Consider the following 15183-nt stretch of genomic DNA (forward strand, 5'->3'; position numbering starts at 1 on the left):
AAAAGTTTAGCACCAGTCTTTGGCCAAACTTGAAATATTAACAGCATGTATAAGGAATGGCAGCTCACCTCTTGGAGATTACAGACCTGAAAATTCCCACTTGGGAGGTCTTTGGTGTGCTGACGGATGGGAGTCTGGTGGACAGGGTGAACCCTACAGTGGGGAGTGAGGGGTGTCTGTAGCTCTTCATTTAGGTGCCTGACCTGGGTGTAGCCATACACAACCCACCTCTGCTGAGTACAGAGCATGGAAAGAAACACATTTCTTCAGGCACAGTGTGAGCCTCAGCTTAGCCCTAATGGAGCATGGATGCATGGGAACTCTGCATTGCAGGAGAAGATGGAAAGCCAAGTCTCTAAGAGGACAGACAGACTCTGGGGAGACCTTATAGCCCCTTCCAGTCCCTAAAGGGGCTACAGGAAAGCTGGGGAGGGACTCTTGATCAGGGACTGTAGCGATAGGATGAGGGGGAATGGTTTTAAACTGAAAGAGGGGAGATTTAGGTTAGATATCAGGAAGAAATGTTTACTGTGAGGTTGGTGATCCCCTGGGGCAGGTTGCCCCGAGAAGCTGTGGCTGCCCCATCCCTGGAGGTGTTCAAGGCCAGGTTGGACGGGGCTTGGAGCAACCTGGGCTGGGGGGAGGTGGCCCTGCCCAGGGCAGGGGGGGGTAGAACTTGATGATCTTTAAGGTCGCTTCCAACCTAAACCATTCTATGAAAGTAGTGGGAGCAAAACTCAGCTTCTGGTGTGGAGCGTAGCGCAGGGGCAGCATGGGTGCCGTGTCCAGACCTGCATGTGCTGGAAATGCCGGAGGAGAGTTTCACCGCTGACTGCATGGCTTTATCTTGCCAAATTGCGTATGAACTACTTGGTGCTCCACAGCGGGGCTGGTCCTAAAGAAAAGTACCGCAAGCTAAAACCATCAGAGTCCAGAGAGCAGAGCGAGAGCAGCTCGTTGGAGTCAAGAGCCGCATCTTCTAAATGTTAAGGGGCACCTCGCAGGAGATGCTTAACAGACGCAAAAGGTCACCACTGCCCAAGCTTTCAGTAAAACAAAGGCCAACTATTTTTAACTTAATTTCAAGTGGGAAGCCTAGAGCCATAAGCTGGCCTGATTGCAGAAGGCCTAGACTTCTCTGATAATCAGAGCTGTATGCATAATGCGAACCCATGACTGCGTACGCTGCAAGCTGTATCCAAAATCTGTTCTGACCTCTGCTAGTGCCGTGACGCCCACAGTTGCAGATGGGGCCCGACCTCGTGAAGTCCTGCAAGCACTGCACTAAAAATCCATTCCTGTCTTGGAGAGTTACTGTAAGAGCCAGCGAGTTCAGGAACCAAAGGTGGGGGTTAACAGAGAGAGACATAAAAAATTTGCATTACTTAGTGGTGCCCCGATCTTCAGCTGTCCACTACCGATGAGGGAAAAGCAAGAGACTGATTTCCAGGCAAATGGAACAGACGCCATAAGATTCGTAGCAAAGGGATCTTGTGTTCTGCCTGGAGAATCCAGGGCTACTTAGATGTGTCCTCTACAGGACGCAAAGGTTTGACTCCAAGGCTATTTTCAAAAATAAACATATGCATTTTCTTTTTAAGATGGATCTGCAGAGATCATGTTAATGTACCTGCTGGCAAAAGTATAAGCATTGGTAGGAGAAAGTCTCCATCTCTGTTTTATATGGCTTTCTTCCCCCCGGTATCAGACCCAAGAGAAGCCAAGTCCTGGTCCTGGATTATTTCCTAACATTTCTCAATGCTGCTATAGAAAGTGGGACTGCAGATGTAGGTCGCTGTTCATAATTGTTTCTGATATTGAATAAAAGCTACCGTGACTTCTTGGTGAACTTTATGAACCCAACAGGATCTGAGCATCATCTTGGCCAGGCAAGCGGTGCAAAAGTTGCACCAGACTCTTGGGAAGTTGAGCTCATCGCCTCTCTGGTGTGACAAAGCTGTCTCAAGAAGAAAAAGAAATGTGAGTTCGGGCCAGCCTTATTCCTCTTGAAATAGTATTTGCAGCAGGGCTTTTTTCAAATTTATGGAGGGCGTATGGAATTTTTTTCTTAACAGTCTGGCAGTGCAGGCCTAATGCTCAGCGAGGCACGTTTTTTCCGTCGCAGTGATAGGCACGAGCGCTCAGCTGTTTTTCTGTGCAGTTATGAAACTGGATCCCTTTCTGATCACGGCGCTCTGGGGGACTTGGGGAACGGGAAGACTTCTTTCTTAAGAATAAGACTCAGAAGGCTTTTTAGTAGAGGAGCGGCTTGTTTCATTGACGGTTGCCGAGAGCTGGGGATGGAGCGTAGCTCTGATCCTGGAGCGCCCCAGTGCATCCTTTCACTTGGGTTGACAGTTTGTAAATGAAGGTAGTCTCTGCCGTTGGGTGGCTGCCAAGTACCCCATGAGGCCACTGCCTGTAGCAGCCACATAGGGGAGACCGGAAGGGTTTTGTATCCAAATTAATAAGTGCAACGCAGCCTGGGCCTGTTCTGGGCTGTCTTTCCTCCAGCTCTGATAGGAATGGGGGGTCAGTCTGACAGCCCCATCTGCAGCTTACGCACTGCTGCAGCGCGTTGTTGTCAGAGCACGGGGTGCCAGTTACCCAAAGAGATGACCCCGCAGCTGGAGTCACTCTTTGGCCCTGTGGCTCCCATTGCTCAGCCGCTGATCAGACTGATGTCTGCCTCGGTGCTGGTGCAGGTGATCCTACAGCCCAGCTCCTGGGCCAAACTTTGTATTTCAAGGGGAAATTCTGCTGTTGCCATGGTGGCTATTTTCAGCGTGCATCGCTGCTGAGCAGCATGCGTCGCTGCTGCTGTTTCTGGATAGTATGACACTGTCAGCCTGTTCCATTGCAAGCAGCACAAAAGGGTCTTCCGTAGCACCGTGAGAGCCTTGGAGCTGTTCTCGGTGTAAAGCCCAGCTACCTCGCTGGTGTTTGTCTGCCCTTTGGAGCTGATGAGTGACCCAGACCTCACAAACACCTCTGGCATAGTTCTGTCTTCAGCTCTCTGCGTTGCTGCCACGTGCTTTTGAGGAAACCGGTATGTCCCGGGGTTGTCAAAATGTACTGGGAACTCAGATACACATTTTCATCTTATTTGTAGGACTCCTCTGTCCCCCAGCTATCCCAGGTGCTGTGGAGGTCAATGAGCCTAGAAATTCCCATTGAAAAATGGTGATAATTTGGGAATCTCAGCACAGGACTAGCTGTTTGGGGATCCCAAACTACCTCACAATTGAGGTATTGCCCTCACTTTCTATCAAGGCACAGAGATATTACATGGTTTGTTGGAAGTCATTATTGACACCGCAGCACGGGAGGCTCCTGGTTGTACTCTTTCAGTGAGAGGCTTAGACCTGCAGTGAGGTATTTCTGATAAGGCCCTCTGACAAATTGCTGAGAACAAGATCCAGTCAATAATCAGTTTTAATAGTTTCTCAGGCTGAATTACATACTCATTTTACCTGCACACACAGAAGCCCCGATAGATTTGTTGTTGTACTTGTGGTTGCCTCGTAGTGAAGACTCAATGTTTTCCATATTCAACACAGATTTTCTTTTTTTTTTTTCATTTTTCTCCAAAATTTTGCAGCAAAGATGAAATTGTTTCCCACCTCAACTTCAAAGCAAGCAACCAAACCTGTCGAGGTCCATATCCCACTGCGTGCACTTCAGCCTGACCGCAGCAATGGCATTGGAGTTGCAAGAGTGACGGGGCCCTCGCTTTTTCCACCAAGCCCACAAGAAACGACAGATCAAACACTTCCTCCTCCAGGTTTGCAAGGACCGAGACCTATATATGGCTATACCCTTGTGTGAAGCCTTTCCCGTATTTCACCCTGTCCACCGTAAAGCACCACGCCAGGTGTTTGCACCTAAAAACCTCCCGCTGCTCTTTGGGAGAACAGCCTCGCAAACCAAAACCAAGTTACATTTCCACACTGCCCTGCAGTGCACCCTCGCTGGGCACTTTCCAGGGCTCGCCATTACAATTAATAATAATTAAAAGCAGTGCAGAGCAGCAAGGGGATAAATGCTTATCTCGGTTAGTTTCAAAGCTGTTGCAGATTGCACGCTCCAAATCACAGAAGGGAGATGATGCCGCGGGTGAGGAGCAATGGTTAAAAAAAACCCTGGCTGCTTCCCAGAGAGCTGAAGTACTAATTAGGGCCATGGACAGTCAGCTAATTCAGACCTTAATGAGCCCTAAGGGACTGCGAGATAACAAAAGCTCAGATGGGTACACCACTGCGCAGCCTTGAAGCAGTGCTGTTTTATTAATAAGAGCCTTGACAATAGATGTAGCATCGTACGTGCAACTGGGAGGGAAGTGTGGAAAAGGAGCCTGCGAAACGTGGACGGTGGAGGCAGGTCCAGCCTTCCCTAATGGCAGATTTCACCCGTTAAAAAGCCAGATGCACATCTGCAAGATTTGAGGTCTCTGTAAGGGAAAGCCCACAGAGCTGTGAAATTGGGTTGTTAGACTTTGGGTCGCAAAGAGAAATTAAACCTGTCCGAAAATGAGACCAACGTCTTCCTCTTGTTTTGGGGACTTTGTGGTGGGTCTGGAATTGCTTCTCTAGGTGGTTGCTTTTTGGTTTTATTTTGGAGAAAAAAACCCCAAACCCACAGTGCCTTTCCTATCCTTTATTTTCTTGGAAAACATCTTTTGTAGTGGCATAACAAGGATCGTTGTGAGTGCACGAGCAGCACTGTGATCTGCCCTGGTCCCCTTAGCACCCATGTGGAAAAATGGCAAACATCTAACACAGGACTCTCCCATGCCTCCAGGATATAAACCAGATGTAAGGTGGAAAAAAAAAAAAACAACCAACCCAAACCTCTCACAGCTGTCCTTGCAGCTGGCTCCCAGAGAGTCCCTTGTAGCTTTTTATCATCTTCAGTTAGCTTTATCTGATGCACTTTGTGGTCGTGTACGTGGCCCTGTCCAGCTGAGCCTTCCTCTCTTGGATATTTGCACTTTGGAAGCTGAACTGGATTGTTTGGAACATAAACAATGAGATTTCCTTTTTGGGGCTATCCTGGCAAACATGGGGCAACCGGTGCGCTCCAGCCAACCTGCTCAGCCAAAGCCAGTATTCCCCCCTCCTCCCCGTGGGGTGCCAGGGGCTGGGGGGTCCCCAACCCTGCCCGAGGGGTTTGCTCCTGCTGTGCCTGCGTGGGTGCGAAGGCGTTCCTACCCCAGTCTTCCTCCTGGGCAGCAAAGGGCAGGATCTGGCCTTTAATCACAGGTTTCCGTGAGGGCTTGTCCCTGCCTGGCTGTAGCACCAATTATCTCGGCATTTCGCCTAGCAAGAACTTAGGGGTGATTGACACAATTTTGCTTCAGAGCTCATTTTTAACGAATTAAATTTAAATTTAATTAACTATTTCTCACATTATTTTTTTTTTTCCTTTTTGTCTCCTTAGTAAGCTAAAATGCTAATCGTGGAGCAGATGAGCATAACGTTAAGCTAGTTTTCGAAGAGGGTGATGGAGAGGAAGGAATCTCTGCAGATGCAATGAGTCCTCCTCACCAAAGGAGCATTAGGTCTCATCTAAGTTCCTTTCCCTCCCCATCGGCACTATCTTTATATCCATGTGTTATGTTATATGCATGTGGGAATCTTCCTGAGGCGGTTATGATTCTTCTTCTGTAAAAAGAAAAAAAAAGGTCTTTTTTGCAGACTGCTTCAAACCTGATCCTTCTGGGAGCCCCTTCCCTGATGTGTAACTGTTGCTGCCTCATTGCTGCGGTGTGGAGTCCATCACTAATCCTTTCAAAATACTGTATGCAATTTTCTTTTGATTTTCTATTACATGTATCAAAGTAGGCCTCTGCTAAACCTTTGAATATCAAGACCCTGCAAGAGAGAGCAAGAGCAAGAAGTTGGGTGTTTGCTCACCTGGAAAGGTCAGTCCAGCCGGCGGTAAGAAAGGTTAATTCGATTTCCCTGCTAAAATAAAGGATGGTGCCTTGCTCCTTGCCCTTGTTTACACAGCTCGGGAACAGCTCCCTGCTTTGTAAGTCAGGATCACACCCTTCCTCTCATTGCTCGAGTGTTTCCTGAGAAAGTACAACCTGTCTCCTCCATCTGCTGCTGTGATTGGAATAGCTAAGGGGGGGAGGGGGCTCTTCCCACCCCCCCTTCCCCATGTGTGGGAAGTGTTACTCAAAAAACCAATCTGCCTGTGGCACCTGCTAACCGGCCCCCACGCAGGGCTCGGCGCTTCCCGGAGCTGCCGCTGGGGATAATTATGTGCTGGGGGACACGGTTGTCCAGAGCTGGGAGTCGGCGTGCTGCGCGCGTTGCGTTAGATGCTGCGTGGAGGTACCCCGGCAGCTTCGGGAGCTGATGCACACCGAGCGCGGGAGTCCACAGCACTCGGCACGGTCCTGCTGCGACCGCAGCGGGGCGACCCGTTCCCCCCATCTGTACAAAAGCCTTCCTATCATTTGCCACCTGGCTGTATGATATCTTTATTTTATTATATCTGTATTTTGCTATTTATACCTATCTTTGTAGCTATGTTCTGCCTTTTGCATCGTGGCAGTATTAACAGCTCGCACCCGTTAAATGTCCCAGCCAGGCAAATGCGTTGTTTGCTGCACAGGCAGTTCCTTTCCAATGCTCCCACTTCTTGTACAACTGCAAATAGAAATGGCTGCAGCGTGGACAGGGGAAAAAAAGTGCATATTTTTGGCCTACTGAACTCAGTAGCACAATATAATGGGATATGTTGCAAATGGTGACCTTTTAATCATTATTTCTTGCGTGAAATCCTGAATTTCTTTTTTGCTAATATTCTTGATAACCTTTGAAATTTCATTTTGCAACCTAAGATCCCAAGAAGAACGTAAAATAGTGCAAGGTTGGTAAGAGTTGGGGGACCCGCTAGACAAATGCAGGTGTTGCTCTTGTCATGCAGTGAGTCTGTCTCATTTGCAGAGCTTTTGCTTTAGGAAGTATTTTTAGACCAGATATGTGCTTGCTCACTAACATGTTTGTTACAATAACATGAGGGTATTGGGTTTTCTTCTTGTTATTTTGAGTGAAACCTGCCATGGCATGCAGATTTCTCAATCAAAATTCCCCAGTGACAGTTCTTCTGAGTCGTCATCTTTTAGGGAGTAGCTATTGGATGTCTCTTCTCCCCCATTCCCAGCTTCCAAACCATTTAAAAGAACGGCAATAGAAACTAGAAGAATCTTAATCAGTGATGAAGAAATGCAACACCACCAAACACCACTCACCCCCCTTTTCCCTTCCCCACAGCCACCCATGTATCTTTCTGCTGTACCTCCTACCTCTCCCGCATCAGCTCCTGGCTCCTTCCGAGTTTGGCACTCGGCAAAAATGGGGACCTAAGGGTAATGCCTGGATGGAGGAGGGAATTCATACAGTTCTTTGCCTGTGTATGCTCTGATCCTTGCCTCTGGGATGGACAAAGGTATTGCGTTACTGCTGTAGGAGCACTATGTGCTTATTCTGGAGGTCTCTGCAGCTGCTTGGCCGTTGGCTCTTGGAAGTATCTTACTCAATGCCATAGAGAGAATGATACTTCTGTCTGTATGATAGATTTGATGGATGTGTCTACTGAAATGAAAATAAGATTATGTGGTGAAATGCTTCTGGATTCTCTGCATCTTACTTCCAGCTGAAATACAGCATTTCTGGATGCTCCACTGGATGAGTTTGATCAGGGTATCTAGGTGGAAACAACTCTCTTCTAAGCATAGAAATAGTTTTTATTTTTATTTATTTAAAATCATAAATATGAGAAGACACAAAAAAAAACCCCAACCCACAACCCCCAAACTTGCATGTCTGTAAGAATCCTGAAGCAATAACCTTCTGTTTAAGTCTGCTTTCCTGGCACCGCTGCTCACCCCGAGCAGTGAAACGCACGGTGGGAGGCTGCGGGGTCAAATGGGAAGTGAGGGGAAATAGGATTCACCAGATATTTTGCAGCCCCTTGTCATTAGAAAACTGAGTAGGTGGAAGGGCTGGGTTTGGATTAGGAATTCCTCATCCCTCCCTGCGCTTAGCCCCCTTCTCCCTTTTCACCTCTGACTTACTCAATGTAGAATTCATTACTACGACACTGATATATTAGGTGAGCGCTGGGCAGATATTTTGCCTCTCCTCCCAGGTCAATCCTCCTTCCTTCCTTCCTGCTCCTCAGCCGCTTTCTTCAGCGGCATCCTTCTCCCTATGTTTTGGGCAGTAAGAGGGCCCAGAAGGGCTTTGGTATGTTGGTTCCCATCCGGAACCCCTTTTCCCTGGGTTTTGCCAAGTGTCCCGTACACGTGGTGAATAAGCCCTACTTTCTATTTTCCCCCCTCATCGCTGTTCGATGGTCATTTCCCGGGACAGCAGCATAAGAAAAATAATTAGCAAAGCTCACAGCAATAACAAACCATGAGAATCTTTGCCCTCCGATTCAGCCATTTGGCGTTATCAAGGAGAAGAAATGTGAAAAAGCAACACTCTTTAATTCATTAATGTGTTAATTGATTTCACAGAATTTGTTTGCAGCCACTTAAAGCAGTCTCTCTTCTCTGCTTTTTATGAAGTGCAAGTACAAAGCGTAAGCGTGGAAGACAAGGCTGCCACTTGCACAAATAAATGAAAATACCGATGTAGCGTAAGTTGCCTGAAAGGAAAAAATCAAATTCTTTCCTGTTCTGCTGAATTTGGTATGCATAAAAAATGCAAACTTTCTGCATTTCCAGTACTCTGTGAAGAAGAAAAGGGCAATCTTCCCCCCCCCCCATTAATAACAAGCACCTAAGGGGCAATCAGAACAGGATAACAGGGAGCAGCCCAACTCAGTGAATTTATTTTTTTGTCAAAAAAAACCCTCATCAATCTATTGTCACAGGTGAATGCTAGTGAGAGAACTGGGACTTAGGAATGAAGTGGAGTTGTTGTCATACCAAGTGTGCCTCCTTTCAAAAACACTTCCAATGGTATTTATTTTTTTGTATCGATTTCAAGAAGCTCTGGCTACAATACAGGTCCTCTTTTGGCGCGAATGCTTCTCTTGAGAATATTTTCCAGGTGTTTTTTTGAACACAGATGTACAGTTGAGAAATCAAATCAGTAATGCAGCAGACAAAGGGAATGGCTTCAAAGGTTACCCCATTGTAATGGTTTGGCATTACTTTCTTGGCATCTTTGCCTGGATGTCTTAAGCCAAAGATGCTCTTGCTCTCAGGAGAGAAGAACCCCCCGCCCCTTTCTCTCTAAAAGTCTAACACGCATCCAGAAGATAAGAGTGATGCTCCTAGAGAGAGGGGAAAAAACCCCAAACCAACAGCCAAACAAAAAACTGCAAATTGCTCAATTTGAAAGAAAACATTATTTTTTTTTTTTTCTCTCCCATTTTATTTTAAGTGGAGTTGGGCTTTAACAGAAAAGGGTTGCTGGGTGGGAAGGGATGTGTCCTTCTTCCTTCTGATGGAAACAAGGCTGGATGAGCCAGCGCAGCACTGACATGCAATGGGTCTTTCCCTCGCTGAAATTAAATTTAGATTTACCTTTCATGGGTGTTCTACACCCCTGCACCTCTCCCAGTATTTTTTTTTTTTTTTTTTTGCTGGACAGCTGTCAACTAGCTGGCCAGGTTGGGTCACCTCCATGTAAGGTGCTGATTTTGAAAAGCAGTTTGAGGCTGCAATGGGGCTGCGTTCAGGGAGTTAAGGGTCTTCCAAACTGAGCACAATGGCAATGGCAACCATGAGCCCTGGACCAAGGTTGTTTCTTCCCGTCGCTGTTCAACATGTGTGTGTCTGAGCAGTGTCAGAGAACAATCTGCATCCGTGAAGACAGGAACATGGAAGCACTGTGAAGTACTGACACTTGTGATTATTGCTTCTGTGAAACTTCCAACTATTTGGGGTTTCGGAAGAGTTCAGGCATCTGAAAATGCATTAGGTTCACATTTGGCAAGATGAAAATCTGGAGGAGAGAGTATTAAAAAATTTGCTTTTCATTAACACAAGCTAATTAAATCATTTAGCTAGCACTTTCAGTACTGAGAGCGTGCAGCCCTGTACTATTTTGAGGTTTCCCTTGTTTTTCTGCCAAGTTCTAGTCTCCAGCCCAGCTTTATTTTTAAGTAGGAACTAAGAAGTTATGGACAATGGCAAGCATCATCCACTGGATCTGCTAATTTGTGGCTAGATTGTGCAACTCTTACCCAACCAATGTGACTAATTTTAGATGTGCCTCGCAGGGCGAGTGTGGGACGGTTTTGCTGAAGTACGGGCTGGAGGAACAGCCCCGAGCACGGCGATTAATTGTACAAGAATTTAGTACAATCATGAGTAAGGCTCATACGATGGAGCCCTTTCTTTTAATTCTGTGTTGTTAATGTGAACTTTGCTGTAGTCAAGGGTTTCCGGAGAATATTGTTTATAATACACTCAGTTCCTAAAAACCTTTTATTTCTCAGTAGCAGAACCTCACCCCTTCTGTGGTTTCCGCATACAGTCTGGGAAAGGGGGCTTTCTCCTGTTTTGTAGCACGTTCATCTCTTTGCCATTATCCTTCTCACATCTTTGTTAGATGTACACTTTGTTTTCCTTTAATAAACTTATTTTTAGCTCAATAAAGCACACTTGAGATACCAGCCTTCCCAGGCAGCCATGCTGCTGCCTAAGCAACCGTGTTCTTTCTGGAGCATTTCATGTAGGGTGGTGGTTTTATTTCTGCAGTAAGTAGTAAAGCTGCCCTGAAAAACATGTGGCGCTTGGACTGGAGTTTTATTTCCCAAGAAAGGCTGAAATCCTGCAAGTCAACAGCAAAACCCTGACTGACTCTCTTGAACTGAGGATGAAGGGGAAGTAGCCGGTGTATAACCTCGATAAAATTGGGAATAGGCGAGCAAGGCTGAAGAGAGCCTGGTGAAAGAAAGGGAAGAGGGAAATCTGCAACAAAATCAAGAGGAGATTTAGTACTGAGGTGATTGGTGCAGAAGAGTAAAAAAATTGAAAGCGGAGTTTATAATGCAGACAAAAGCGCTGAGATTAGATCCTGATGTTTTCCTGATTAATTCAGAGGAAAATTCCCCATTGACCAGTACACTTTGAGGGAGGTCCTTCCCGTGCTGCTGCCACCAGGTTTGGGTCAGTTCACCTTCAGTTGGGCTTTGCCTGGTGAGAATAAGGCTCCAGCACCTTTCCCAAGGGAGGTAGGAACGCCCTCACGGATACGGCCAGCAAAGCATAGTGTTTAATCCCCGCTATTTCTCCATGGCCGTAGGACCCTGGAGCTGGCTCGGCAGTGTTGCTAACAGAGACTTCGCATGGAAGAAATGTGGGGGGAAACCACGGCTGCAGCCCAGGGAATGAGATGGGACCCAGAGATGGGTCAGGGCCATGGATTTGATCTTAAAGGTCTTTTCCAACCTAAATAACTGTAGTATTGTATGATTTGTGCCCGGCTACTTCTCAGCAGCTCATAAGAGGAGGTTTGCTCAGCCTCATCCCTTCCATTAAAACGGTTGTCCTAAGGGAGTTCCTGCTTGCTGTCTCGTTTGAGATACGTTTTTGAGATACTCGCTGCTGTCATTTTGTTGTCATAGCTCCTAACTGATCGCTCGGTGCTGTTCACTCATCGCACCAGAGCTCAGGTTTTATTCCTGTGATACAAATGTCTTTCGCAAAGCGCTACCACGTGCATCAGCAGCTCGGTACCACCAGGTACTGCCACGTCCATCGCTCCTGGAGATGGCACCTTTTCCCACCACCAGCAATGGCAGTTTCTACCTCTCTGCCCGGTTCACTGCTAATTTGCGAGGCTCATTACGTATCAATGCCTGGGACTGCTTCATGGAAACTGGGCTACGATGAGAGGAAGAGTAAGACAAAATGCTCAGGAGGAAAAGCGGGAGCGATAACAGCCTCTATACTGTTGCAAGAGACAGTTTTAAGGAGAGAGCTTTGCAGGTGTTTATGGAAACCTGCCCCAGGTCTGGAATGACATGCACAGAGAAATGCTGGATGCGGGGAGGCACCATGGTCCAGTTGGAAATGGAGAACGACAATGATTAATGCAAGATGATTTTTAGCAGGGAGTGGGCTGGAAAGGAGTTTGCAAGCGAAAGCAAACCAAAGGGCCCCTCATCTCACTGCTCCTCCGGCGAGAGATGGTGCCGGGATGAGACTGTGGGGCAGGGCTGGCACTGCCCGGCCAGGGCGACGCGGTGCTCTCTGCACCTACGCTGGCTGCTGCCACCGGAATGAGAAAAATGGAAAGCACAAAGAGAAATTATTAACCGCAAAGAGCAAGTATTGAAACCAACAAAAGCTGAGAAAGGGCTACTGTGCTCCTGCCTTGGCCATTGCTCCCAAGGCATTTCAGAGCTGCCCTATCTAGCTGGCACCCAGGCTCCATCAGACTGATTCTGAATTTAAAAGAGCTCTAATTATGCCGTTTACTGCCCTCTCAATTGCAGTTGAATCAAACCATGGGACCCAAACAACTGAAGTTAGGGGTGCCCTTAACCCAGGTGTCAGGTGTGACCTTAACAGGTTGTCCTCTAGCACCCGGGCAGTGGGGTGAGCTGAGGGGAGCTATGGGGGCAAAAACCAAGTTGTGGCGTGCCCCCTGTGCCGGCAGCCTCAGGACACCCCTTATGCCTTCGTGTGCTGATTTTTCCCATTACTAAAATGAATGGGGGTGGGGATGGGGGTGTGCACACAGCGCCCAAGCACAGTGCTTTCCCAAGCCGTGCCGGGCTTCTGGGCACCATTACGTGAATAACAAGAACTAATGTCACTGGAAGAAATGCTGCTGTTTAAATGACTTGCTCATGGCTTTGTTTCAGCTGTTACAGCATTGCAGAACTAATGGCCAATCACTAACATTATGGCAACGTCCTTGTCACAAATGAATGCGCACACTGAGCTTTATTTCTGTAATGTCATCGGGCTGGCAGATAATGAGAAAGAAGGATCTTGCCCGTAAATTGAAGCACATGTTAAAAATCACAAGTAGAAAGCAGAGGAGCTTGTGAATCACCCCACTGATCAAGAATTTACAACCCTCAGCGCTGGTCAGAGCAGGGAGACATAGGGCGATGACAGAAGTCTCCGTTTTCTGAACAAGCTGTACGAGCAAGATGCGTCTGGGAAGCGAGAAGGCAATGAATTAGATACCAGAGGAAATAAAAAAAGCAAAGAGGAAAGGAAAGAAAGGAGGGAGAGGAAGGAAAATGTGCGAGAGAGAATGAGAGGAAAAAAAAGAAGAAAAAGAAAGAAAATAAGGGAAAGGATGCATGCATTTGTAAGTCTAAAGCTACCCAGAAGGATGGGAGCAGGAGCCCTCCGGGCAGCTGCGTGGGCCAGCGCTGGCTGAAGGCTCTGTGGACACTCTCGCTGGTGCCGGGGTCGGCAGCGGCTGCAGCCAAGGCTGGAGTGGGTTGGGATGGACACGTGGCAGGTTGGCCAGTGCAGCCCTCCCGTACGGCCTGCCGTGGGAAAGGGAGGGTGATGGGGGCTTGGCTGGGGCTGCTTAGCCGCACTGCACAGGGTGACCGGCAAACGGGGAGCCGGGCTCTAGAGCAAGGAACTAAACCAGGAAAACGGGTGGAGAACGTGACTTCTGGCATCTCCCCAGGCTGCGGGGCCAGGAGGCAGCGAGCTGGCTGGCCGAGGGACAGGCTGGCCATGGGGACACCGAGGATGGGCTGGGGACAGGCTGGGGGGGAGCTGCCCTGTGTATGGGCGGTTTTTTGGGGCCAGCTGTGTGTCAGGCGCTCCGGGACCATCTGCCTGCAAACGCATACTGCTTCTTCAGAGCCAGGCGGTGGTGGAACAAATGTCCAGTGGGGCGGTTTGGGGTGGCCCTTAGGAGCATCCAGCGAGGCGGTAAGAGGTAGGTCTTAAATAGGCACAATGAGACTTTTGCCTGCGCTGCTGCAGCAGCCGCGATGATCTCCACACCCCATTCTCTTTGATCAGTACCGGCTTTGTTCATTTTGCAAGCCCTTGACCTTTCTGTTCCTTTCAAATACTGCTGAAATTTCTTATGCTGGCATGCTCGAAAGGACGTTCCCCAACACACCGCCCTGGTCTTCCAGTCTGATCGTTCAGCAGCTTCAGCACAGGACACTGATCTCGGGAGCCAAATAATAGCAATGCTTCTTCAAGAGCAGCTTTAAGTTGATACGAGCCATAAGTCAAGAGGAACAATCTTTTTTTTTTAAAAAAATCAATATATTTTACTTAGAGAAGCATTACTACGTCATTAATAGTGCCTTCATTTGCTAAGTCTTTTCACAGTACGCTTGGCCTGCAGTCTGCCTGCTGTTTGCTCTGAGCGCTCTGCTAGACCGGACAGGGACAGTAACGGCGCTCGGCTTTGCTAGCTGGGGCTTTTTTTATGCTTAGTTTCACTTGAAGGGTCTCCGCCGCAATGTTTGGCTCGAAACGCTGCAGAGACGTGGTTATTTATTTAAACCGTCTGTTTCCATTGGCACAAAGATAGCCCATCACAATATTTCTGTTGGTCTTCAAACTCTTTGCGCACCTGGCAGCGGCCGTACAAGTTAGCAGATGCGAGTGAACGGGTCCTGCTGCTCCCAACAGCTCATGCTGGTCCCGTGCAGGTATAAATAACGCCTGTCACTGAAGGCAGTGCCCTTTGTCTGCTGCCCTCTCTGGATTTCTCATCCTCCAGCCTGGGAATAGCGCGGGAATTATAGCCGGGGGAAGGGCTGGGGTGGAATTCAAACTGGCATTTCTACAGCAGTTTATATCAGCCTTCCTCTTCCAGCTTTTTGCTTGTGTTTGGTGCAGCATAAGTATGGCCTTTAACCCTCTACAGGACTGGGTATTACTAACAGGCCTTTTCATGGAAAGCCAAAAGAATTTACAGAGTCAGGGCAAAAAACCAGCTCGGAGCAGTCTCCACATCGCTCTCCCCAGGGATTGTTATCTCTGGCTCTCCATTATTCCCTGACTGTAAAACATCCCGTTAGCTCCTGACCCCGCTTCGGGTCTCGAACTCAAAATGGGTCTGTCTGGGGAGCAGGAAGGAACACTTTAACCAGGAACGTGGGCTTTGGTGGGTGCTGCCTCGTGGGTATGTCCGCTGATTTCTTTTTTATCCCCCCCCCACCAGGAGGCAACATGAACACAGAACCTGCTAACCAGAATTCCGC

The sequence above is a fragment of the Charadrius vociferus genome, unplaced genomic scaffold (assembly GCF_000708025.1).
Source record: "Charadrius vociferus isolate BGI_N301 unplaced genomic scaffold, ASM70802v2 scaffold506, whole genome shotgun sequence".
Lineage (NCBI taxonomy): Eukaryota > Metazoa > Chordata > Aves > Charadriiformes > Charadriidae > Charadrius > Charadrius vociferus.